The sequence below is a fragment of the Lathamus discolor genome, chromosome 2 (assembly GCF_037157495.1).
Source record: "Lathamus discolor isolate bLatDis1 chromosome 2, bLatDis1.hap1, whole genome shotgun sequence".
Classification (NCBI taxonomy): Eukaryota; Metazoa; Chordata; class Aves; order Psittaciformes; family Psittacidae; genus Lathamus; species Lathamus discolor.
The window spans coordinates 60,228,790-60,254,798 of NC_088885.1; the positions used below are offsets into that span (position 1 = coordinate 60,228,790).

Genomic DNA, 26,009 nt, shown 5'->3' on the forward strand with positions numbered 1-26,009 from the left:
CTCAGTCTCCATCTTCCCCTTCACACTGGTTTTGATAGATGGTAGCTGTATCCCTACCAATATTAACTATATATTCTCCTCTGCCTAACTACAGTTCGAGCAAGCTTCATGCCAAAGAGGGAAGAGACATCTATTCACAAGAGTAGCACATCTAAAAGGAATAAGAAACAAAGCAATGTTTACTCACTTCTGCTTGTTGAAAGGAGACTGATACACAGACTTACGTGAAAACTCTGATACATAGATTTACGAAAAGCATGTATATTATTACACCAGATCCACTTGCTCCTTTAAAATTAGCTCCTAACTACATACAGAACAAAATCCCCAAATGGAAGAAGCAGGGACAGCTCAATCATAACTCCCATTTCTCCTGCTGTAAGTCAGCCTGCTTTTCTTAGAGGAGGCTCCCATGACTACTTCACAGTGACTACTGAAGCATAAGAAAACTGGATAGCAAGGAACAGATATATGCTAAGTCATCTTCCTTCACAGTATCCTGAAGGGAGCCTTCCATGAAAAGTATGTCTGCATCGATCTTCCAAGAGAAGCGCATACATTAATGAAGCTAGTTGCTGATGTTTCTTACATTCCATGGCTGAGCACACCAAATCTATGACCTAATTTAATGTTTCATGGGTTTTTTTTGGCACAGTCTGGACCAGTGGCATTAATTTATTATTTTAAAGTTAGATACAGTAAGATGCCTGCTTTATTTTTCATAGAATGGTTTTGGTTAGAAGGGACCTTAAAGCTCATCCAGTTCCAACCCCCCTGCCACAGGCAGGGCCACCTTCCACTAGACCAGGTTGCTCCAAGCCCCATCCAACCTGGCCTTGAACACTCCCAGGGATGGGGCAGCCACAGCTTCTCTGGGCACCCTGTGCCAGGGCCTCATCACCCTCACAGGGAAGAACTTCTTCCTCACAACTTACCTAAATCTCCCCCTCTGGCAGTTTAAAGCCATTCCCCCTTATCCTATCCTTTGACCTGCCCTTGTCAAAAGTCCCTCTCCAGGTTTCTTGTTGGCCCCTTTAGGCACTGGAAATTGCTCTAAGGTGTCCCCAGAGCCTTCTCTTCTCCAGGCTGAACAAGCCCAGCTCTCTCAGCCTCAGAGCATCTCTGTGGCCTCCTCTGGACTCACTCCAACAGCTCCACATCCTTCTTAAGTTGGGGGCCCCAGAGTTGGATGCTCTCCATCCAGTCTCCTCCAGCCTGCATCTGTGCTTGGGATCACTGGTTAAGAATAAGACTATGGATAGTTCTATAGCTAAAATCAAACACCAATTTTGAACTTTGAGCAGTCGTTTAAATTAGAGCACTGTCGGCAGCTCTCTCATAGCTCCTGTGAGCTGAAGCAAAGAGCAGAGAGCAGTTTCCAGCTCCCGCCTTCCACACTGCGTGTGCTGCCAACCTCCGTGCCATGCTAACGGGGCTGCTTACGTAATGCCCCACATAAAAATATCTTATTACTAATTTCAAATGCATGTTTGGACTTTTAGCAACATCAAGTTTTCACTAAGAGTCATGTCATCCAAAACCACATTCTCCTTCAGATAATACATAAATACAGCTAGAGAGTTTCCAACTATTATTTATACAGCTTAAGTAATTGTCTCCTCCTTTATGAAGGACAAAGGAAGCGGCAAGTACGGAGAAGGCAGATTTAAGGCATTTGATGGTTTTAAGCCTGGACTGCTACAACAGGTAGAGTAGCTACAGAGTTGTTTCGCTTCTCGGCACAAGTTCTCCAACAGCCTTCTGGCTAATTTTAAGAATACAGCATATATTCACTACGTCCCAGAACCTCCAAGCTCCTACAGGTAACGGGTCAAGAAGGGCACAACTAAAATAAAGAGGAGGAAGTCCCTATTATTGCCTCCATGGAAAAAAAAAACAAGGACAATGTAAGCATTTCCACTCAAGACTACCAAGCTGCAGTCCATGCTTGTGATCTTGCAGATAGAACAGGAACCAGTGATGGCTGCGAGGGTAACACAGAGGACTTTGGGACATATTGCTGTGTTCATGGAAGTCTGAGCTTTTATACAGAAGTCACTGCCACTGAACCACATACCAACAGCCATAAAAATAGCTCCAAAGGCTTGATGCAAATCTCAGCTCACTTCCACAATCCGTTTACAGCCACACATGACATAATAAACGTGACGGTTTAACTTCTGACTTTATATGGGTTTAATGAAGTTGAGATTCATCTCGTCAACAGAATTTCAAAGCAAAGGCAGAGCTTCAGCCATTACTGCTTCCCCATAACAGTCTGCGCAGAGTCATTTACTGTTCCATGTCTGATATCTCACTACTTCTACTTATCAGGTCACCAATAACCCTTCCTTCAGCTTTGATTCAGACTGTTATTCTCACTTAAGCTTTTCTTTCTACAGCAAAAAGCCTACACAACAAAATAGGTTAAACGAGCTCCAAGTGACACTACACACACACACACACATATTGAAACACTGCTGGAGAGTCTCGAGCTGCCTGTAGACTATTCAGTTGTGGGTAACCAAACTTGCACATTAGGCACACAAGGAGGCAAGACAGATCCAAGCAGAAAATTGATTCAGTCCTCTAAGCACTGCTGGTCTTTCACTCGGGAAAAGAAAGCTACATTAAACCTGTGAGCAAGCACAACCATGAGCAAACACACTAGAGTCAGGTAAAGCCTTGGGTGGAACACATGTATACATATACTTTGGATAAGGAAAAAAAGCCTAAAGCAAAATAGAAAACAAGTTTAAAGAAGTGTAAGGGGAGGAAAATGAACAGCAGAGTCACAAGAGGACTGAGCAGAAGCTTGACTGTGGTGCACTGGTTAGTAAGCTTCCCTCTTAGTGATACAGCTCTAAGATGTGAAAGCTGCACACTGACCGATGCACAAACATGAGGGAAGATTGCACAGTTATCTTCTGGTGGGGTTAGGAACTTTTCCAGGCTGTGGCCACAAGGATAAGCTGGGAAGCAGTTATGATCTCAGCTGTACTAGAGAATTAGGAAACTTGGATGGACCTGAAGTGACTCTGCAGAAGATGCTTAGGCCGCTGCAGGCAGGGGGCTACAAGCACCGCAGGTGGTGAACAGGGGCTTCATGCCAACTGCACTTCCTTAATGCCATTAGTCACTCACTTCCATGGGCATGTTAATATTTTGAATAAACAAAGAGCAACTGTCAGGGCAGAACGGGAACCGCCACAGCAAGGGCAATAGACTACGACAGGGAAAGTCATTTGAACAAAACGAACTCTGGCTGACAAAGGCTATTTCTTTCTTAACACCATACCTTCTACTTCTTATAAATTTCAACTTCAGAATGTCACAGTTGATGGCTTATAAAAGTGCAGTTATTTCAATTTCACAATGCCCTGTAAGACCCTACATAGTTCTGGGGGGTATTTAGTATTTCCAAAGAGTAACCACCATCTTGGAGGGTTTCATTAACAGTGGAGAAATGCCTTGTGTCCTAAGTAGAGTATTATTTGTGCTGTTAATTGTTACTACAAATATACCCAACTTCTATAACTAGGCTGCATACAATAATAAAGGCAATGAGGCATGTTTTCACCATATTCAATTATTCAGATAGCATGTGAATTAGCAAAGTAAGGCAGCAGAGAGTCTCCCAGTACTTGTGCCTCTTCAGCAATGCTAAAAAGATTCAGTTTTCTGGAGATTTGAAACAACTTCTATTTTATTCCTGCCCTCCAGACATTCATAGCTTGGAGAGCTTCCACTTCATGAAATGACAGCCCATAGAGATAACTAGGCAGAAATCCTGAACTAGCCAGAGGAAAGCTGTAAAATAACCTCCTCTCTCCACATGTGGTTCTCCTATTCGCTGTCAGTATAAGAGCCATAATTAAAGTCAGCCTCCAAGCTGACAGTCCAACATTTTTCAGGTTTACTAAAGCTACATTTCAGTTTATAGCTGCTCTTTTTAGATGCAGACATTCAATTACGTTAAAGTTATCTGTACTTGATTTAACAAAAAGAAAGCAAGTTAAAAGGGCTTCAAAAGAAGCTGCAGGGACCAGAAGAAAGCTATCCAGGAGAGGTTAACAGCAACAAGGACAACTCAAGTCTACTTGAGCTGTCAAAGTATAGCTAGACAAATTGTAACTTGGGGAAAAACACTTTGATTTGTCTTTCTGATGAGGACTGTGTCCAGTCTGACAGACACAATGATCAGACATCAGCTTTGCTGCTCTGTAAGGGCCGTTACCTCCCAAATACCAGGCAGATCTGCAAAGTCCATTTGAGTTACGTAATCCACACGCCACCAGGTAATGAAAAGTGACCAAATGCAAATAAAAAATTCCTTGGAGTTCTCCTCCTTCATTGGAGGGAGACTAGTCTAACAGCTACTAAATACTGAAAGACCTTGTGACAGGATTATACACTTACAGCTGTAGCAAACACAAGATGACATGGCTGCTCCACCCTCTCCAGGGCAGAAGCCTTGTCAACCACGATGATGGTCTCAAGAAACTTGAGCCTTATGCTAACACATGGATCAATGCACCACTCAAACTTTTCCATCTCCATCTACAATAGACTCTTCAAAGAGGAATTCAATGTTCATTTAAAACACAAGCTCTGCACCAGCCAAAAGAACTCATTTTTATAGTGATCTTGGTCCAGAAGGAAGTTGGGTCATTCCAACATTCAGCTTGGCTCTGTTGTTTTAGGAAGTGCCATTTTCAGCCTCCCAGCCTGGTGTTTAATGCATTTCACTAAGCATTTGCTTCTGAAAACAAAGAGACAAGCCACCCATGCAGTCAGACTCCTGGCAAGAGATCACCTGCAAGGCTAGAAATTCTCCTGCCATGTACAAATTAACATTCACCTCTCCCACAAAAGACAGTGGATTCTGCCTGAGCAAAGTGTCCTGGAGAGGACCAACTGCACTATTCCCTGTTATTACAGAAGCCTTCCACACAAGCTGATCACCTGTAGCCAGAAACGTCATTAGAGAAGGAAAGGAAATAAATAAATACTAGTACTTTAAGACTACACATTATGTTATGACAATAAAAAAGTCAAAGAAATCAATTAATCATCTTCCATATAACCAACACTACTGGTACAGATACTTTGGACTAAGAGCTCAAGAGCAACAGGGCTACTCAGAGAGGTGGTAGATTCTCCATTCTTGAAGATGTTCAAAACCCAACTGTACCAAGTTTTGGGCAACATGCTTCACGTGACTCTGCTTTAAGATTTGAAGGTTAGACTAGATTATCTCCAGTGTCCCTGCCACCTTCAACCATTCCATGATTCTGACATGTTTCGAAGGCTATTGCTCATCTTTTTTAAACCAATGATCAAAAGCCTATGAACAGAACAAAAATGTCCTAAAGCACTTCCATTTTGCATCTTGAAGGACAAGACTTCAAACCAAACCAAAACTAGCCTCCAACCTCCCCGGGCACCCCCACAGCTTTGGAAAGGATGCATTGCTGTCCCAGCTGAGAGGATAAAGGAGTGTGGAGAGCACACAGTAGTACAGTCCTGCTGTAGAGACAGAATTTCATTCATGCAATGGCTTTTGATAACAATGGAAATGAGACAAGGCTATGTAAAAAAAAAAGAGGAATAATTCCAGAATTTGCATCTCTGATACACAATGGCCAATCTTGTTCATTCAAATTTTCAGGTAACTCTCCGGCTGTTAATTCAAGAGCTAAAATTACTTTGAATGCTATGATGCTACCTCAAGGAGTCCTAACGAGTCCTGCAACAGAAAGGCAGCCACCGATCCTGCTTACTAATATACAAAGGTCTTCCTCCTGATGCTTCAAAAGATCCACAAGCTATTACTTGTCTGCAGTTGCTTTAGTTTGTCTATGCTGCGAGGCCAAAAGTCAGTACAGTAGGAAGTGCTTGACTTGCAAAACTATGAAGACAACCAGAATGCATCTGGGAGGTCAGCTCCAAAAGCAAGAATTTCATGTATACACACAAGAAAGATCAGTTTCTCGCTATGACCCACCTTCTTCCTGCATGGAAAAGTATATGAAAATGCAGCTTAAGGTAAAAACAAGTATTATCTACGCATGTTATCATTACTCATATGAATATCTGGGCTTTTGTTAGCATACTGCCACGAGCTGTTACAACCAACTCATGAGGTTGAAAGAACAGCAGCCCCTTGGTGAGTTGCTCATCCTGGTTGTGAGCACCCTGTCCAAAGCACCACACTTCCCATCCTGCACAGCAACATGCGGCCACAGGCTGGAACACAGCAAGTGAACTTCTGCCTCATGAAACAGAAGGAAGAAGAGCACCATCTGAAGATGAAGCATTGAAGTTCATGAATTCATGCATTTCCCTTTAGAGAATTTGTTCCTAAAGCACTGCTTTCAGGAAAACATGAGGTCATAAAATAGGCCCAGTTCTTAATCTGAAAGTGTTGAGAGTTGTCAATGAACCTGAGAAGGCTGAACTTACCTTACTCAAGAATGATCACATTCAGAAGCATTACTTCTCTGGAACACAGCATTTACATGGCACAGATTAGCCCTCGCCTGTTCCAAAGATCTCAGTGTGAAGTTCAGTGTGCATGGCAGTTGTACCGGGCAGTGAGACTGTGGTTGCCACCTCAGATTTCAGAGTCTCAGTTGCAGGTTTTCCACTGGTTACATTCTCTTCTGACCTTATTTCAAGTTCATCTCTGCTCAAGTTGAGGAGATACTTTTTACAGAATGTGTATTCTCTAAGCAGGTAAGTAACGACAGACAACGACTCCAGGATATGCATGGAAACGCCAAGCATGAAGTATATGCCTATTTTATAGGCGTGTACTTAGCAGAAAAGCTAAGACAGCAACTTCTTTTGCTATCTGGCCTTAAAAAGAGCCAAATTCTGGTCACAGAACCCAGAGATGGAAAACTCCAGACACCCAAGAGAGTAACAATACCACATCCCTGAAATTGCTCTCTGTTTGTCAGAAAGCCTGAAATGAATTTTGTAATTTCCCCATAGTATATACCACTGCAGAGGCAGCACATTTGACAGCAAGAGCCTCTAAGCTGCCTAAGAAACCACTTCCACCAACAGAAGATTTAACACAAAGAGAGCTGACCAGCACTGCCAAAACTGTCAAGAGTGAACAAACATGAACTGAGGTAAAATTGTTCTGATTTCCCTTCTGCCCAAATCACAAAAGAAGCCTAGAAGGGCAACAAATGAAAGGAAGCTTACCTGAACTAGTCCTTAGTATTTGAAGAAGTTCCCTTAGACAGAATCAACTGAGCTGGAAAAGACATTTAAGATCATCAAATCCAACCATTACCCTAGGACTACCGCCGCCAAACCATGTCACTGAGGGCCTCATCCACATAGGTTTTGAACACTTGGAACCAAATAGAAGTCTTTGAGCAAGTCAGGGCTGTGTGAAGGTGGAAGGCTCCCACAGGAAGAGGGCCTTACATCAGCCTAGCCACAACTGGACAAAAAACAGAGCCAAGAGGCTTTAGGAGTGTCAGGCTAAGAAAAGGAAGAGTGATACAACTGCAAAGAATCGCCCCAGCAGAGCACTTCCAGCCCTGATTTCACTTCATTTGCACCCATTCCCAAAAAAATACGTGGCATGTATTCATGCCTGCAAAGAGCATTTTCCTATTGTTAATTCTACTTAAGCACAGCAAGATGAGATAAGAGAACACCAACCTCCCAAATTATTCCCTCCCTTTGGGCAATTTTACTACTATTAACCACTCAACAAGATGGGGTAAGACCGTCCAAGTTAGCTTGCTCCATTATGAGTTGTACCATTTCCAAGCTGATAAAAAGTCACAGTAATAAACTTGCCTTAAGTTACAGCAGCATAGATGCTCTGCCAGAGCAGCTCTGCTGTAAGTACAAGAATAACTTTCCTATAAGTCCCAGAAGGGATTAGGGACTCTAGAAGGTGGGGATTAATGGACACGGCTGGCCTTCAAAAAAGCTGCATGGAAGATGAGTTCATAGATAAAAACTGTGAGGGACTTTCAAGTCCCCTGCTCTGCAAAGGCCTATAAGCATTGCAATAAGAGACCTAAAAAAAAACCTGCTATGTCGTCTCCAAAAATCAGAAATGCCTATCTACGGAAAATAAAGGAGTCTGCCCACCTTCTGCACAGACTTGTAAGTTTTAGCTCTAAAATGACTTACTCCTTAACAACTTAAAAAGGCAGCTCCCCAGAACCATCCTTGTCTGCTTTTTTTTGGGCTGCCTCACAGAAGACAAGATTTTCTGTGCTGCTCACCAGGAGAGGCAACACCAAATAAGGAGAGTTTCATTAATCATGAGGGGAAGAGTCTCCTGTTTTCACTTGGCAGAGGACAGAGGGAAAGACGCTCAAGAGTGGGGGCAGGGTATAAAAACTGCTGTTAGCAAAGCACTTTCTTTCTGTGTTGCATATTGACTGCTAAGCCACAAACCAAACAGGCAAGGCAAGCAGCTGTTCCTGTCAGCTGCTTTCCTTTAATAGCACATGCATCAGAAAGAAAAGCAGCTTCCACCTCCCCAAGAGCAAAACCCAGAAAATAATGGCTTTCTGGCTTTTGCTGAAGAGTCCCCTCTCTTGGGAAGAAGAGCAGGGTGGCACATTCCTAGTATCTGCCAGTAACTCTCATTTTCATTAGGAATTTTGTACCTCCTCATTCTTCTCCCCACAAGAGCATCTCACTGCTACGGCCGGGAAAAGACAACTAACGAGTGCACTTAAAAAGGAAGAAGTTTCACTACAGAAGTTCACTTCATTCACTTAGTCCTCCTGTCAGCTCCTCTAAATCCATCCTACTTCACATTTGCCTTGTGTATGAGGCTCCCAGAATAATGGATCTTGTGCTTATGTGAGAATTTTGGCTTTACTTTCTAAGATGATTTTTTCTGTTACTGTTATTGTACAGTATGAACACTGGAACTACAAACCAGGAGATGAAGAGCTCAAGTCATGCTGTGAGGAAAGTTTTTCCAGAGATTTAAGTCCAGTTGAATTATGGTTGCAATACCACTGTACAGGCCACCAATGCCTTCATGGTATCACAATGTTTTCCCTTATACACCTCTGAAAGGATATGAAGGAAAGACCACAAAGGACAGATTCTGAAAATAACTTAGTCAAAAGAAGCTGTCATTGAGGAGTAAAATAAGCAGCCATTAAATAGGATTTAACATGTTACATCCATATTGTATCTCATGCATACAAGAAGAAGTTTGTTGTAGCTAGCCCAGAAAATTCCAGGTTAAATTTTTGTATAGCAGCAGGAACAATTGTGGAAATGGGTTGGCAGAAAGGGGCAAGACCTCCTTCAGCAACTCCGCCCCCTCATTTCACAAGGATTATCAAGAAGGATAAATAAAGTCATAAATGGCACAGGAAAGACTTTTGCAAGTAGACCTCCTAAAGGGCAGCTTTGTGGCTTCTCCTACTCAGACACATGATCTGATGCCCACAAGAAAGCCTGGAAACTTCCGTCATCAGCTGCAAGCAAACAGACTCTCTAGAGAAGTACCCCGAGACCAACGTGCTAGCCAGCATTAACCAGAAAGCAAGATAAAATTTGAGCAAGGAGCATAAAACATCATTGCAGAGGGCAGATCCTGCAGATACAACCATGCTGCTCCTCTTGCTGCAGCCAGGTAGGCACATCACTGCTTACAGGAACTCAGTTTACATATAAACTTTACTCCTTTACCTAAAGAAACAATCCTAGTTGTGTTAGTGAGTATATTAGAGTAGCTACTTTACTTTAAATTAAAATAAGCACCTCTCTTGACAACATAATTATACAGCATGAGAACCTGCTGATCAGGACACAGAACTAGTAGCTTCAAAATGAGAAAGTTGACTAGCAAACTATTTTCGTCAATGACAACTCATCACCACCTTGATGTTTCAGCACCAGATGAGTGGAACAACAAACCTGTCAATGCTTTTCCAAGTAGATTTCCAAAGAGCAAACAATACTTTAAAGCTTTCCACTAGTGGAAGGTCAAAAAACTTTCAAAGAAAGAAACAACCACACTTACATACTAAGAAATGAGTTTTAGCTACATGCAAATTTTGCAAGATCTTAGCTATAAGCAAGTAAATTGGTTTATGGAGTCAGCAGTTGCCTTGGATAATCATGCCCTCCCCTCAGGATTTCAAGAGCTGACAAACATGCCTCAAAAGGAACCTGGACATAGAACAGACACACTTGAACTGGTTGAGAAGTGGGGGTTTGCAATTTCGAAAACCTCAAAGCATTATGGAAGCAGACATTTAGAAAAGGAGAAGCAAACGCTCTGTTAGTGCCCAACCAAGGTTTCAGAGCATCTGCCAGAGCAGAACTCTGCAACCATGCAGGCAAACTAGTTTGGAGTGAATGGGTCCATTTACCAAGCATAAGCAGCTGTCCTGGTTTCAACTGTAACAGTTACTTTTCTCCTTCCCAGTAGCTGGTACAGTGCCGTGTTTTGGCTTTAGCCTTGAGAACAATACTGATAACACAGCATGTTTGTTGTTGCCAAGTAGTGCTTACTCTAAAGTCAAGGACTTTTCAGTCTCTCATGTTCTGCCAGTGAGGAGGGCCACAAGAAGCCAGGAAGAAGCAGACAGGACACCTGACCCGAACTCGCCAAAGGGGTATTCCATACCACAGCATGTCATTGTTGATATAAGTAGAGATATTTGTGCCTACACAAAAGTAATTAAAAAGTTTAGAAAAAAAATAATCAGAAGTCCTTTAAAATCAAGGTAGAAGCATACAACTTTAAAACTGCTGAACACACTTAGGCACCTCTTCAAGCAGAACTGAGGCCTTTGGCTACAATAGCTCATGAAAGGATTTGCTAGAAGCCAGGAAGTAAATATTGCCTGCCTGTGATCCAAGAGAAAGAGGCATTCCTATGTGGTAATATAACAGCTTCAAAACAAAGGTAGAAGGATAATTTAGCTTCATAATCACATGCAAAAAGGAGAAAGGCCCAGTGAGTCACCACAAGCCTTCCAGAGGGCACACCACACTTTTCCGAGGGACCACTGAATACAAGGCACATTCCTGTGCTCCAGTACCAGTGCTAATGCACCACAGGCCAGCAGAGCAGAGACCTTCTCCCTCAGCAAGGGGATTACTTGCAAGATACCATTTATCTCAGCATCCATTCCTGCTGTGCCAAAGCACAAGCCACATACAGGCCCACTGGAGGCAATGTTACCAGGCGCCTACAAAACTCCCAGTACCTCCCATGCTGCCATGCATAAAAGGAAAAAAAAATACAGTGAAGTGCTCAGAAATTTCTTCAATAGCACGTTAAAAGGTATTTAAGCTCTAGGCCAAGGCCCAATAGGGAACACTGCTAGACCAGAAGGTAAGCAAGTATGTTCACGTCTCCTTCATAAGGGTATTTATCAGATTCTTGAATTATAAGAACAGTACATTCTGAAAGCACTATGTCATCCCAGACTGACAAACTCAACAGCAAGGAAAGCTAAAGGTTACATGCCAGACCCTTCTGCTTCCTCTAGACTTGTAGCTTATCCCTTTTAGCCAGAGAAGAACGCCAGCTCAGCCCTTAAGCTGCTGCTGTCATTTCTTACCAGCACACCATTTTAATTCTCTCAAAGCAGGGAAACACTGCTGCTCTCACGTGATGTTTATTCTTAGAGAGGATACCAGGGATTTCTATTTAGCCAACTTCAGTCATGCAGTTGGCCAAGTGCCATAAGAGCATCACAGAACTCCTCAGTTCTGAAAAGGGAGCGGCATTAAGTGCAGTATAGACAGATTAATAGCATTAAAAGTGTCAGGTTAGGCAAGGTAGACATGAGTAATTAGAGATAACTAACTATCCCCAGAATGTTGTTATTGCCAAAGTTCATGGCAGACTTTGTAAAAAACCACATGGCAGCCCTAGTCTGAGATCCATTTAACCACTTACACCCTTCATACAGCTGAACCCAGCTCTTCCCGAGCTACTCAAAAGAACAAACTACCCCTTCCATCTTCCCATTACCTTGAGCTGGTTTCAGTGACAAAATTCCTGCCTGCCTAAGAAAGCAACCAGCACTAGCTACTAGTGACCCAGCTAGAGCAAGCAGAATCACATTTAGAAAACAACTCTCAAAAATAACTTCAAACCTAAGTCTGGGTAAAACACACTCAAGCCAGTGAAGGCACTGCTCCTATTTTTTAGTTTCTCTTGTTAGAAACATGCTCCAACGCTGCCAGCAGATGAATGCAGACTTAGTTCAGCTAGAATGGTGCCTGTGTGGCTTCTCTGGTTAGGTGGAGGAAAACAAGACGCCCTATTAGACAGTTCTTACATCAGGTTGGAGCACAGGAAAATGCCAAGAGCAGCTTCAGCAAGAGGCCTCATGTTACTTCTCAGTCTCTAGGAAGGTATGTGAGAGCAACTGCTTCTCTTTGCTCATACCCTTTGGGTTAAAAATTTGATGGGGTGGCAACAGGGGGAAGAATGCTCATATCTGAAATGAATTAATGCAGAGGAATAGCTTCCACCTTCCAAAATGTATGCAGGAAGCCAGCAGAGGAGGAAGGGAGTAGCTACTGCAGTTCAACCACTATTGTATTTACGTTTCCGTGCTCTTGATAACAAATACATTCAATGATGGCTGAAAAACAAGGCATTGGTTAGAAAACAAAAGCCAAGCTTTCACGAAAGAAAGAGCAATAAAAAAAATCTCAGGTCTCCCTGCAATGTTATCAGCTACAGTCTATGAGTTTCTTTAGAGAATGATTCACTTCCTTACTGCAGGTACAGCCGCAACATCCAGTATCACAGTATTGTGCCCTCTGACACACGCAGTTTCCCTTCCAAGGGGAGAAGCATAAGGGACCAAGTAAAACATTGTGTAGCGTAACACCAAAAAAAAAAAAACAAACACCTTTTTAAATTTAATTAGAGGATCTGCTCACATCACTTTAAGGCAGTAAAACCATAAGTAGTGAAGTGACATGGTAGCATTGCCTTCTTCCCACAGGTGTTCTCTTACTTCAAGGACTGCATCTCAGCAGCATGGCATTCTCACCCTCGAAGGTCAGCCCATACTTTCTCAGCTCCCTTTTAGAAGGGTGGGTGATAATGCACCAGCCCCTCCTCCAGCAAACAGCAAAATCCTCTCAAGGACAAGCAATCACTCTTGGGTAGCTAAAGCACAGAGGCAGAGAAAGCTCTCTTATCTGCACGCTTTGTCTGAGCAGAATTTTCTGTAGGCAGAACACTGCTGCAGGAGGGGAGCAGGGAGTCACCCAGCAAGTAGTAGATGCTTGCTGCTACCACAATTATAACAGCAGCAGCCCTAATCTAATTCACTTTTGATCAATAAAAGGATCCTAAAGATGCGGGTTTGTGCATGCTTCTTCCCAGTTAGAGCAGTTATACAAAAAATATAAATTAATACAGCAGGTAGTGTTTTTAGAAGTACCTTCTCCCCACCTATACACATGTACCCAATACAATAACCAAATGAAGTTCTCAGTGGCACAAGTCATAGTCGGTATTTGTTGTTTCAGAAAGCAGGTATGACCAAACATGCAACTGTGCTTGGTTGAAAGAGCTCATAACAAAATAAGCAGGAAGAACCCACTTATTTCAGACTGACAAGCCAAGATGAACAGGTTTTGTAAAGAGCCCAAGATACTCCTCAACCAGGTCATCCAACAAGAACTAACTAGCTAGCACCAGATTCACACAAACACTTCCTCCTTCCTGCCTGCTCTCCCAGGCTGCTCCAAAGGATGTTGGGGAGGAAGTTTCTTCATTCATCTAAGCAGTCAATGACCGTGGATTAAATGTTCCCAGATAAATTACTTCAGGAAGCATTTTTAGCTGCTGAATACAGTCTGTGGGAAACACCTGTTTGCTTCCATGTCCTAAAACCATGGAACAACAAATGTTGAGAAGTACAACTATATGTAACCCTGGGACTCCAGGAGGCGGCTAACACTGTAACTCTCATTTTTGTACAATGGGGAAAAGAAAGCAGGGAAATTATAGCATACCAAACTCACCCCCTTAGACAACTTGGGGGTTAACGACATGACAAGTAAATTGAAGCCTGAGATTAATTCCAGACATCAAAAGGAGTCCGGCAGACATTAAGATCACACTGGTCAAAGCTAAGTGAAGTGGAAAGAGAAAGAAGTTCAAGACTGGACCATGCAGGAAGGGCAATCTAGCGCTCCTACGCTTCTGTGGCATCTTCTCTGTTCAGCTGCACATAGCACTCACTGCCTGCATTGAGTCCACCTCCCATGACCTCTTTAGCTCCATCCAGGCCATGGTGAAAAGCACCCAAGGCATTCTGGGCACCTCCCCTCCCTCCATCCAGCCCAGAGGGAGATAAGCCATCTTATCTGGCTTTTGTTCAAACAGCTTTTAGAGAAGGCCTTAAGATGCATTGGCAGGCAGCCACAGGATGCAGTAACAACCAACCAGTGGTGCAGCTGCCCCTGGTTCCAGTCACACCCCGAATGGACTCACACAGCATCAGCCTGACTGAAAAGCCAGGCCTTTGCACTTACCAGTGCTATCTCTGCTCCAGCCAGTTAAGGAGACTAAGAAAATGACATTTTAGAAACAACTTTAGCCCGTATCCAGAACAAAGTTTTAAGAGACACACAAGGCTACTGACACTTTAAGATATTTTTAATAAACCACAGTGGACGCAGGTGACGATGTTAAAACAAGCTGTCATTCAACTGCATCCACTTGACTCTTCTGCATTCTTTACAGACAGGTATCACTGGATGGTACTGGCAGCCTGACATTAACAGCTTAGACATTTTTGCACAAGTTCGTGCTCTGCGTTTCATTGGTTTACATTCTAGACTACCTTAAGGTTAAGGCAGCACAAAATATTAATTAGTAAACAGGCTAGTAGTGCTTCTAGGACTTGAAGAAATAGGCAGCACTTGAGAACAATCAATCACTGCCAAGATGATCAAACTGTAATGTAGAAGACACCTGGATCCTTCAATCCATACCAAACACCATGAAGAAATTTAATTCCTTCATTAAAATATGTTATGTGAGCACCTGCACCTCAAATATCCTCTGACTGCAGACTTGATGATAGACTCCAGTGAAAGTGTAGCTTTAGGGTGCCTTCAACAAAGGATAGCTAGGACAAGAAACTTGGATGACCTGCTGCTCCAAATTCCTAACAAATCAACTCAGGCTTGTTTTTTTCTTAGCTTAGTGTGCCCATTTTAATCTTCTGTAGTCCTCTTACACTGACAAAAAGATCTGAACGCCCAAGTTAAAGAAGATATCTGCCCTTAGATGCAGAAAAAGCAAGAAAAGAAGGTCCAGCTGGCCAGAAAGGGAATCCCTTGAGTCACACACCAGCCCTGCTTGCTTGAACAGAGGTGGGGAATGTTAGAAACTTTAAATACATACCCAAAAAGGAATGATGCAAAAGAATAGAAAACAGAGTGTTTAACGTAAGATCTTAACATAAAAGAATGGAAAGGTAGTCACAGAACTCCCTGCACAATGCCTTTTAAACACACGCAGACTCTCCCAGCATCCATTTAACACCCCAGTTGTCACAGCCAGGCATGCCTGCTCTGCCGAGCCTTGCTACCAAACTTCTGTCAGAGATTCTGGCATTTCAGAACTCTAGGTGGGACCTGTATTTTCCAGAACAGAAGTGGTTTTAGTGTGTGAAGACAGCTGCATCAAACCTTTGCTTTAATTAAAGATTTAGTGTTGTGTCATTAGAAAAACAGTTCATACCTCAAGAGCAGGTGTTCCCTTTCTCAGGTCCTTTGCTCCTCAAAAACTGCTTATCTGCAAAATACAAGGCATGCACAATTAAGAGGAAGCCATACGATTGTGGAGTACTTGGATGTAAGCTAATGGGGAATGGCTAGGACATGATTTGTGTTACTCAAAATTAACTAAAACTTGAGAAGTTTTGCTGCAGTTGCACTACAGTCACCTAAGCAGCTTTCTTTAATGTTCCCTCCTCAACAGGAATACTATTTAGCTATTTCACATCAACACTTGCTCAAGCTATTAAGAATATACTATGAAAATTGTAAGCAACTTTTCTCTCATTATATATCTTAATAGGTTTTTACAAACACACCACTAAAGCTGAAGTAATCCAGGATAATCAGCACATCCCTCCACTAAGCAGTAGCTCAGGTGCTCATACAATGTCCTTAAAACACTCCAATCACAGCTGGGCCACCTGCGACAGCCACGTTGGACTCAACATGCTGATTTTTATCTGCCTGGAGATGAACAAAGCTAAAGAGGCACCAGGAACATCTGCAGCCCAATCATCAGTTATTACTGTGTAGAGCCACTGCACAACACTCTGAAGGCTTTGACATGGCAGAACTGTCATGTTTTAGCCTGAGACAAGCAAGAAAGCCAAGATGAAGCTTTTTTTTTCCTTTGAGGTTGTACCAACTCCACACAATTTTCTGTACTTCCAAATGTCAGACTAGACTCTTTTGCAAAGTTTTTAACACATTCACAAGGCAAAAAAAGATACTCAACTAGAAAAGCATACGCTGTATTCTCTTATGGATTAATGATATTTGGATTAATAATATTTTAAGCAGATCCAGATATTGGAAAAAGAAAGAATTCAGGAGCTGTATGTCAGTTGCCAACATCAGACTATTTTCTGCACATCTGCCATGATTTCAGTGAAGGTATATACACCAGCTTTACCAGAGAACTATCTCCTCATCTACTGGGTGTGGTGCCCCAAACTTTTCTAAACAATATTTTACACTTTGTTCACAATGTTTCTTTATTGTGAAACAAGCACATCTAAAAAACACAGAAATCTATCAAAATAATACTCCTACTCTCCATGCAGCTCTCCGCAGAAAAGAATATACACTAAGCCACACAGTCTGTTAAGTATTTCAACCTCCATGGAGAAACATCCATGGTTGAACTTGTTCTTCATCTCAGCAAGTAATCAAGCCAATCTCACAAGAAAATATCACCTCCATACCTGCTCATTATTTCAGAATCATATAGAGACACTAATGCTTGTTCCTCTCCCTACAGATGCACATTTCATGTTACACAGAAGTAAAATGCCAGACCTTTCACTTAAATGAGAAGGCAGCCCAACGAAAATAGAATTATTTCAGCTTTAAGAAGTGGTAAATCACTCACAAGTGAAACCTTCTGAAAGAGTCCTGATCCTTTCAGAAGGGGTGGAGAGTTATTGCTGTGCTGTTTTATGAGGATGGCTTTAAACTGACAGAGGGGATATTTAGATTGGACCCAGGCAAGAAGTTCTTCCCTGTGAGGCTGGTGAGGCCCTGGCACAGGGCGCCCAGAGAAGCTGTGGCTGCCCCATCCCTGGCAGTGTTCAAGGCCAGGTTGGACGGGGCTTGGAGCAACGTGGTCTTAGTGGAAGGTGTCCCTGTCTGTGGCCGGGAGTTGGAACTGGATGAGCCCTAAGGCCCCTTTCAACCCAAACTGTTCCAGGATTCTATGATTACTAAGTTAATTATGGAATGGAGAAATATCTTGTGTATGATTCAGATACACAAGCATTAAGGATGAGCTCTTGCTTGTGTGGTAACACTAATGCTCCCCTTTCCCCTTTCTATAATAGCAGGAAGAAACTGCTATTACACATCATAAACCCACGTTTTCTTTCACCACATCATTATCTGCAGTTTAGCCATCCTGTGATAAACTGGGGCATCAGGGTCCCTCTCCCCACCTACTTCCAACTGATGAACACCCAGATCACATCCAGAGGCATTAAGCCCTAAATGCACAGCCCAACGGTCTGCTCCATTTAAGTTCATCCCACATATGTTGCTGTGATCCACCCACTTATTTATGGCAAAACATTCAAGAAACTGAAAAGCATTAGCTCTTTTTAATGCTGGGCAGTGCTACTCCTTCACAACATGGGTAGCACTGTATCAACCATGGTTCTAACAGCAGTGAAATAAAATCTACTGCAGTTTCTCGGTCTGGGCAGAAACATTTCATTCTTTGGTAAACCTGCATCTCTAGTTGCCTTTTAAATAAACCTTGAAAGAAAGACTTCCAATACTACCAAGGTGGTCTTAACTACCCGCAGTTGTAAAGACTGCTTTTTAATGTAAGTATGGGGTGTTCTTGACTGACAAGCAGAAACACTAAATAATCTTACTTACCCCAAACTGACAGATTTGCTAAGATTGCAGGTGTGGCTGCAAAGGTTTTTTATATGCTAGGTCTTACAGGAGACTGGGATAGATTTCAGCTTGTTCTCTCACATAATAATTTGAGGAAGACTCCGACCTCTTATAGAAGCATTGGTGGACAGCTGGAAAAGGGGTCATCTATCACCTGGCCAGCAAATACTGACTCATGTGTTCCATTATTAGCCATAATTGTTTTCCAGTTTGGAGAAATATTCCTGAGAACTATCCTAACGTTAAGAGAGTCTGTTTATACACTGCAATCCCAATTCCAAGTTCACAACTTCATTTCCCCCCAACACAATCTGTATGCGAGTGATGCTGAAAAGCAGCACAGAGAAGCAGCAGTCTGATTTCATTTACATCCCCATACCACACCCACTCGGCATTATCTTGCCTGAGCTATCAGAAAACAGGTAGTGCCTGGTATGCATACTGTCCCATCGTGTTTGCTATCCTTTTAACATCCAGTTCCACATCCTGCACCAGTAGTTCTTGTTCCTCAGCTCTTCTGGTTCCCAAGCTCCTTGTACTTTTAGCAATAAGCATTTCAACAGCTCCACTAACTCCATCCAGTTTCCTACACAGATTTCCTCCCCTGAATTACCTGTATCCAATGAATACACTAAACTACTTTCTGCTTACAACCCAGTCTCTTACCTTCTGTTTCTTTCTCACCAGAGAATTCACCAAGTGCACCCCACATCTATAATAAAACAGTTATTCTGAGGAGCCCCACAAGCATATACATATTTCAGGGCAAACATTAACAATTTATTTCTGCTTTTTATAATTTTGAAGTTTCTCACTACTTTAAGCATCAACTACTTGTCTCACTGTCAAAAGGGCTCCTGCTGGAAACAATGTAGTGAAGTACCACCTCTCCTTGGTCAATGAGAAAGGCATGCAACTTACCTTGGGAAAGCACCCAGAAAGGATGCATAACAGAAGCAAGGAAGTGATTCTTTATACCCCCCACACACACACAAAATCATTCCATTAGACAATCTCTAGTTCCAATAATTTAGTACTTTCTGTATAAATAGTGCTTGTCTCAATCCAGTTTACATTGCTGCCAAAGACAGTGGTGGCAGAGCAAACCTCCAGTTACATTCTATATTATCCCCCTTACCCAGCTCAATCAAATGGACTTCAGTGCAATTAAGTTTACAACAAAGAATGTGACATTCCTCATACCAGATGCCATTATAGGCTCCCTCAGTTTCTCTAAACAAGTGACACGTTCTGTTTTCTTATACCCAAATTCAGACTGTTTCCCATATCCTGCAAGAGAAAGCTAAAAGCTTCCTGTTGTCTCTCACCCTTCACACTTTGCTTCCCAATCTCTAAACAGCTTCCTTTAAATAGCTCCCCATCTTAAATATGCATGGTACATGAAGATCACTTGATATGAAAAGCTAAGAAGGGTGGCATAGATTGCAGCTACAGCATTCCTCATGTAAAGCAGCGTCACGTTGTCGAATACCACAGGTTCAAATGAAGTCTTATAAACCCTGAGCTATATACTCAGTGGCTGTGAAACCCGGACATGAAGACATCTCAGATTTTCATCCCAGTCCTCTCCTAGAGGAATAATGCTAGCAGCAACTTAATTGCAACTGCCCAATACAAGGAAAACTCTCTTTACAGATGAAAGCTCCTATGCTGTCTCCTTGACCATACCTGAATTCACCAATTTATCCAAGAATATAGGATGGACTTTCTTCCTTCATAGGTACCATTGCCAAGTTGTCAATAAATTTTTGTTCAGCACCACATTCCTGTTCACACACTTGAATGCAGCATCTCAGATAAAGCTGACTGTATTTGAAAGAGTCTACTTTTCGATTTGGTTTGAGGCTTTTAAGTAGCTCTTCTCCTAAGACGAGTTGAAAGTGCTAAGGTTAGGCTAATAAATTGAAGAGTCTTCAAAACACAAGTAGTTTCACTGAACTCTAAGAGTGAATAATCTTCTACAGAAACATCCATGAACAGCAAGTTAGACTTTAATGGTAGTCATGCAACTCACACTAGCAGAGCATACTTCCCAACTGCAGGTAGCACATGAAGAATAAAGGTCTTAAATTTTAAAGCAAGCAGATATTCTACAGTAATATCCACATTTAATACTTATTAAAGGGGACAGGCTTTAAAAAAAAGTCTTCTGCAGCAATTCAAGTTGACAAAGTTAAAAACTCATGAGGTTCATACAATCAGACAGTAAATAAGCAGCTGCCCGAGCGTAGCTGTTTTTACAGCACCACAGATTTTCATATGTCAAGAGTGATTTGACTAAAGAAACAACATGCAATGATTCTAGAAAGTTGGAAGAGTGACTCATAGATTGCCAAATCACCAGTGTCAAGGACCAACCAAGGACCTTCCATAACGATCCTGAAAGGCTGGACAGGGCAGGAAATGCTCATTAAGAGGTGAGCTCCAGCAGCCAGCAGTCTTTGATTAGTCAGCGCACAACCGGGGAGGGTGGAAGAGAGCATTCAACTTCACTACAAAACAGAATACACAGGACAAGAGGCTGAAAACACCTAGAGAAGGCTGAGATTAAATATTTTGACAAAAGTGATCTCTGAATCATTTTACAGATCTTTCAAATGTGTCGAAATGGAAAAAAACAACCTTAACACTCAAACATCCACAAAAAGAAAAGCACCACCAAAAACCAAGGCAGAGAAAGCCCTTGGTAAGAAACAACAAAGCACATTCCTTTTCAGTACAAGCTCAATAAAATTGATTTAAGCAAGACCAGTTGAAGAGCTCTTCTGCTAACATTACTAAAATTACCTCTCACCGTTGCAGTCCCAACAGCACCTCTAGCTTCCTGTGTGGATGAGTGGGCTTGGTGAAAGCAGTTCTCTTTTGCATTCAGAGCATGCAAATTTAAGGAGAATGGTGGTTTCTGACCAGTTCCTTCCATAAACACTGATGCATAAGAGAAAAAACTGTCTCGCACATTCAAGTTTAATCCTTTTCTGAAATATTTATTTTTGGAGCATTTCATTGAACAGTAAATCTTCAGCGAAATTACATTTAAAAATAAAGTTATTAAGAATTCAGGAATTCTTCCTACTGTTATACCTAATCAGTACAGATCCACAGTGACTTCTGTCATATGCTTTATTTGTCAAAGCACATGCCCACACCTACAATGGACAGTGTTATTCAACAACCTGCCATATTTTTGGGAAGCACAGACCAGAGATATACATATTTAATGATTTGAGATGTTACTGAGATTGATAACGTACAGATTCAGTTGCGTGCACATGAGAAAAAGGAGCAGTAAGAACCTGAGTCAAGTCTTGAGCTATAACTGGAGCATGTTCTTATTTCAGTCCAACTCTATGCAACTGAAGCTCCTCCGGTGGCCATTTTGCCTTAGCTGGGGCTGAACACTAATGATCACTTGATGAGGACAAAGACAAAAAGAAGCTTTCATTATTCGAGTTTCACTTGTCCTCTAATGAAAGGTTGCTAAACTGATTATGCTTCCTGCAGTCAGCAGCACAAAGGCTACCTCCCTACTAGGAAGCTCAATGGCACAGTTAAATATGCCCAGGAAAGGGCCGCATTCCCACTTAAAAGTCTGAGTTTTTAAACCAGGGTGGCTACACGCAAATGGCTTGAGAACAGTCCTGGTCCATGCCAGCTCTTGAATAGCATTCACCAGTCTCCAGAAGAGTACTTCTGCCCTAGGCCAAAGACTGCAACAGGAAATACTCTGCAAACAAAAAGCCCAGACGCTGTATTACAGCACTACCAGATGTCACTAAGCATCATGTAATTCACTAGCACAGGTAGAGCTGGAGACGCCAGACTATGAGGTTTTACTTAGTAAGTTGTTTTGATATTCACGTCACCCCAGTTTCCTGGAAACTCCAGTAGTCCAGCTCACCCTTATCTACCACTGCAAATGAGCATACCACCAAGAAAGTCTCCCCAGCCCATGACTGTAAGAAACAGGGCTGTTTGCAAAGCCTTTTTAAAAAGAATACTATTTTTGCTAGTCTTTAATAAGTCTTTTATAAAGTCTCTCTGCTCTAGATTGTTCTTTTTATGCAAACTGAGTATCCGGCACATCTGGTTTTGACAGGTTATCATTAGCAGGTTAGCAAAGACAACCAGCAACTCTCCACATGTTCTCCTCAGTGGTTTTTCCTCTATCCCTTCACAGCATAAGCCATCCATCCATGACAACTTCAGTTAAAAGACAGGGCTGTTTCCAACCCAGCTCCCTTTTCATTGATACTGATGAAATTCTTATATTTTAAGAAGTTGTTTAACAAACAGCTGGCAGTGTGCTCTTCACCAGTGATAGATGGTTCCCTCATTTTTTATACAGCAGTAGATGTTGTTTCATTAGCAGTATTTCTCAGCTGTGGAAACTCTTGCTGTCACTTTGCAAAGGAACCTCTGAGCTCTGTCCTATTCAAGCCATAGTTAATGCTTCATTTTTGTCCCATGGAGGCAGCTAGCTACTATTTCCAGATGCAGCTGAATGAAGGTAAGGAAGAAACATATGACTTCAGCCTGCAAGTTATAAAAAGCACTGAGGTCCCGTGCCCAGCAGACAAGGCTGAAATGGGTTTATCAGTACCCAAGCTGTTCAACATGTCTTTCTCTTTACCGATTGCACCCACACTAGACTCTTTTAGAGTAGCAGTAGAGAACTCCACTGTTTTCCCACACTGAATCTGTCAAGTTGTGATGTGGTTCAAAAACACAGTCATTTGTTTCCCTTCCACTTCCACAGATGACAGACTCTCACTATGCAGGTCAGAGAGTCAACGGAGTGGTCAGTGATGCTATGCACACTTAGAAGTACAATGTGAATATCTATCAAATATACTCAGCTGTCAGTGCACCCCTGAACGGAGAACACCATAATCTCAATTGGACTACAAAATATTTTCTTTCCTTGACTTTGGAAAAGAAAAGCCAAGAAGGAAGTTACAGGTGCCAACAGCAACTTCACTAAATTAGACCAGAGTAAAGAATGTCATCTGCAGTGTCAGCTGATGTACTAGCATGGGCAAACAAGGGAGAGTTTTGACTTCCCATGTCTTTGGGACCTTGAAGGCTTCCTCAGCGATGACACACCCCCATGACAACAGCCTTAAAGCAAAACACCACTGGAAAATTCTGAACTTTCTCCAACATTTTACTATTGTAAGAAAGCATGAAAATTTGTGACACTTATGTTTCAAGGTCAACACCTGCCAACTTCCATAAGTGCCAGACTTGCCCATTACTATCTCCTCACCAACACACAAATTTCCTACAGAGGTCTTCACCTTCCTCGTGTATTGCCACTCCTCCAGGAACAAGCGCAGTACAGAGAGGATTATCCTGTTAGTACATATGGGCAGAAGCAACAAGGACATGGAGAGCGCAGCACAGCCGCGGGTAATTTTTCAGGGATACTGGTAATTCACTTCACTGAGCACTTAAGCATTTGGCACATCTTTAAAACCACCTATTAAGCCACTATAATTTTTCTATTAAAAGGATTCACACAGAGAACAGCAGGTGCTCTTTAAATTGAGGTTTACTCAGTGCTTGTGAATGGATTGTTTTACAGGGACTTGAGGACTCAAGTGTGGCAGTACTACTGACCCGCGCTGCTTCACCCGAGCTCATGGAACTGCCCCAATCTTGAGCTAGAAGTACCTTTAAGACAGAGATTTCCTACTTATTCAGTATTTGGATTTTCAGTTTGTAAACTTAAAATCATAGAATCCTAGACTGGTTTAGACTGGAAGGGACCTTAAAGCTCACCCAGTTCCAACCCCCTGCCACCTTCCACTCAACCAGGTTGCTGCAAGTCCTGTCCAACCTGGACACCCCTTGAACACTGCCAGGCAGCCACAGCTTCTTGGGGCAACCTGTGCCAGGGCCTCACCACCCTCACGGGAAAGAACTTCTTCCTCAGACCCCATCTCAATCTCCCCTCTGTCAGTTTAAAGCCGTTCTCCCTTGTCCTACCCCCACCTGCCCTTGTCAAAAGCCCCTCTCCAGCTTTCTTGTCAGCCCCTTCAGGCACTGGAAGCTGCTCTGAGGTCTTCCAGAGCCTTCTCTTCTCCGGATTGAAGAAGTCTGGCTCTCTCAGCCTGTCTCCAGAGGGGAGGTGCTCCGGCCCCCAGAGCATCTGCTTGGCCTCCTCTGGACTCACTCCAACAGCTCCACATCCTTCTTATGTTGGGGCTCCAGAGCTGGATGCAGAACTGCACAGAGAGGTCTCACCAGCACAGAGGGAAGAATTCTGTCCTTGACTTGCTATGAATGTGAATGACCGAATGCCACAGAACAGCAGAAAGGAGCAGAAGTGAAGCAGGGGAACCAGAGGAATAAACAAAACAGACAAGTACACAACATTGCTACTTAAGTGCTAGAAATAAGCATGCCTTCCTGCTTGCTTTTTGTGGAATCCACTCTTGAACACAGATGCTGCTTTACAGGAAATTCTATCTTCCTTCACCTGGTATCTATTCCCTTTGCACACATGAGCTTCACAGATACATTTCCAGTGTCTCGTGTCTCTTACCGAAATTGGAGACAGGGTTGAGCAGAATGGCTCTAAAGGGTATGAACAACAGGACTGGTGTCAGAACAGCCAGATAAGACCTAATTAGAAATACCTAACACTCCTCATTAGTCACAGGTGAACAAAAGCATTCCAAGGGTAAGTCAGAGGCATGCTATTTCTTAAAACAGATGAAAAAAAGAAAACATTTCTTCTATGTGCAAGAGTACCTATAATTCAAAAGGGTAGATGTTAATGATAATTCCCCTTGTCTCCAACACTTATGCTTAGCCCATGCCAAAATGCGATAGATTATAAACATGACAACATTATTTTGCTTTTACATTTTCCATAACAATTTCAGGATTGCTGTTTAGTCAATGATAGAATCACAGACTGGTTTGGGTTGGAAGGGACCTTAAAGACCATCCAGTTCCAACCCCCTGCTACAGGCAGGGACACCTTCCACTAGACCAGGTTGTTCCAAGGTCCATCCAACCTGGCCTTGAACACTCCCAGGGATGGGGCAGCCACAGCTTCTCTGGCAACCTGTGCCAGGGCCTCACCACCCTCATATGGAAGAACTTCTTCCTAATATGCATTGAAGATGCCATTATCAGCTCTGATTAGACAGAGGGAATGCAACTTTTTAAATTTTTTTTACTCATGCCAGACAGCAATGCAACTAACACACCAAGGAACACATTTAAAATAAATAAAATCAGCCTTTTTTATTTTCCACTGCATAAAGCTAGCAGGTTTAGAGTCTCTGCTTCACCAACAGATTTTCCCCTGCATTTTCAAGAACAAAAATATTAACATGGATCAGAAAGAGGAAGGCAAAATAAGCACTGAAACCCAGTGCACAGATGCATGGTCATTGCTACTGAAGTATGAGGAATCAGGGAGCTTTCCTGGTTGCTTTTCTGGAATCCACTACTACTAAACCAGCTGCTGCCTTGCACATCTGTAGGACAATCTTCACCCATTCCTGCAGTGGAGAGGACCAGCTGAGAGGAAGCAATGCGCATTCTGTGACATCACAACTGCAGAGACAGATGACCTTTCTGAGTACAAGGTTAAAACTGTTCAGGGCTTAAGTGACCCACTACATTTGCCAGCTGAATATTTCCAATCTTGCTATTTTAAAGTCTGAATTGCACAATGAAGAATTACAGATCCTCACTGTAGTTCTATAGCATGTGAAAACATATGACACTCACCTTTAAGGAGAGCAGTAAAACAACCCTTGCAGGGGTTTTTGTTCTTGGGTCAGGGT

At 42.5% G+C, this 26,009-nt stretch overlaps 1 protein-coding gene across 5 annotated transcripts in view; it reads right to left on the reverse strand.

Annotated features, from left to right (window-relative positions):
* The window catches only part of MAP4 (microtubule associated protein 4), a 164,206-nt gene that overhangs the window by 116,020 nt on the left and 22,177 nt on the right, over positions 1-26,009 (reverse strand). For 4 of the 5 annotated variants that reach the window (XM_065667017.1, XM_065667016.1, XM_065667014.1 and 1 more), the window contains exon 2: positions 15,749-15,802. The exons of the other annotated variant lie outside the window; for it this stretch is intronic. The gene's annotated coding sequence lies outside the window, so the exon portion shown is untranslated. The remainder of the gene's footprint in view (positions 1-15,748; positions 15,803-26,009) is intronic. 5 annotated transcript variants of the gene reach the window in all.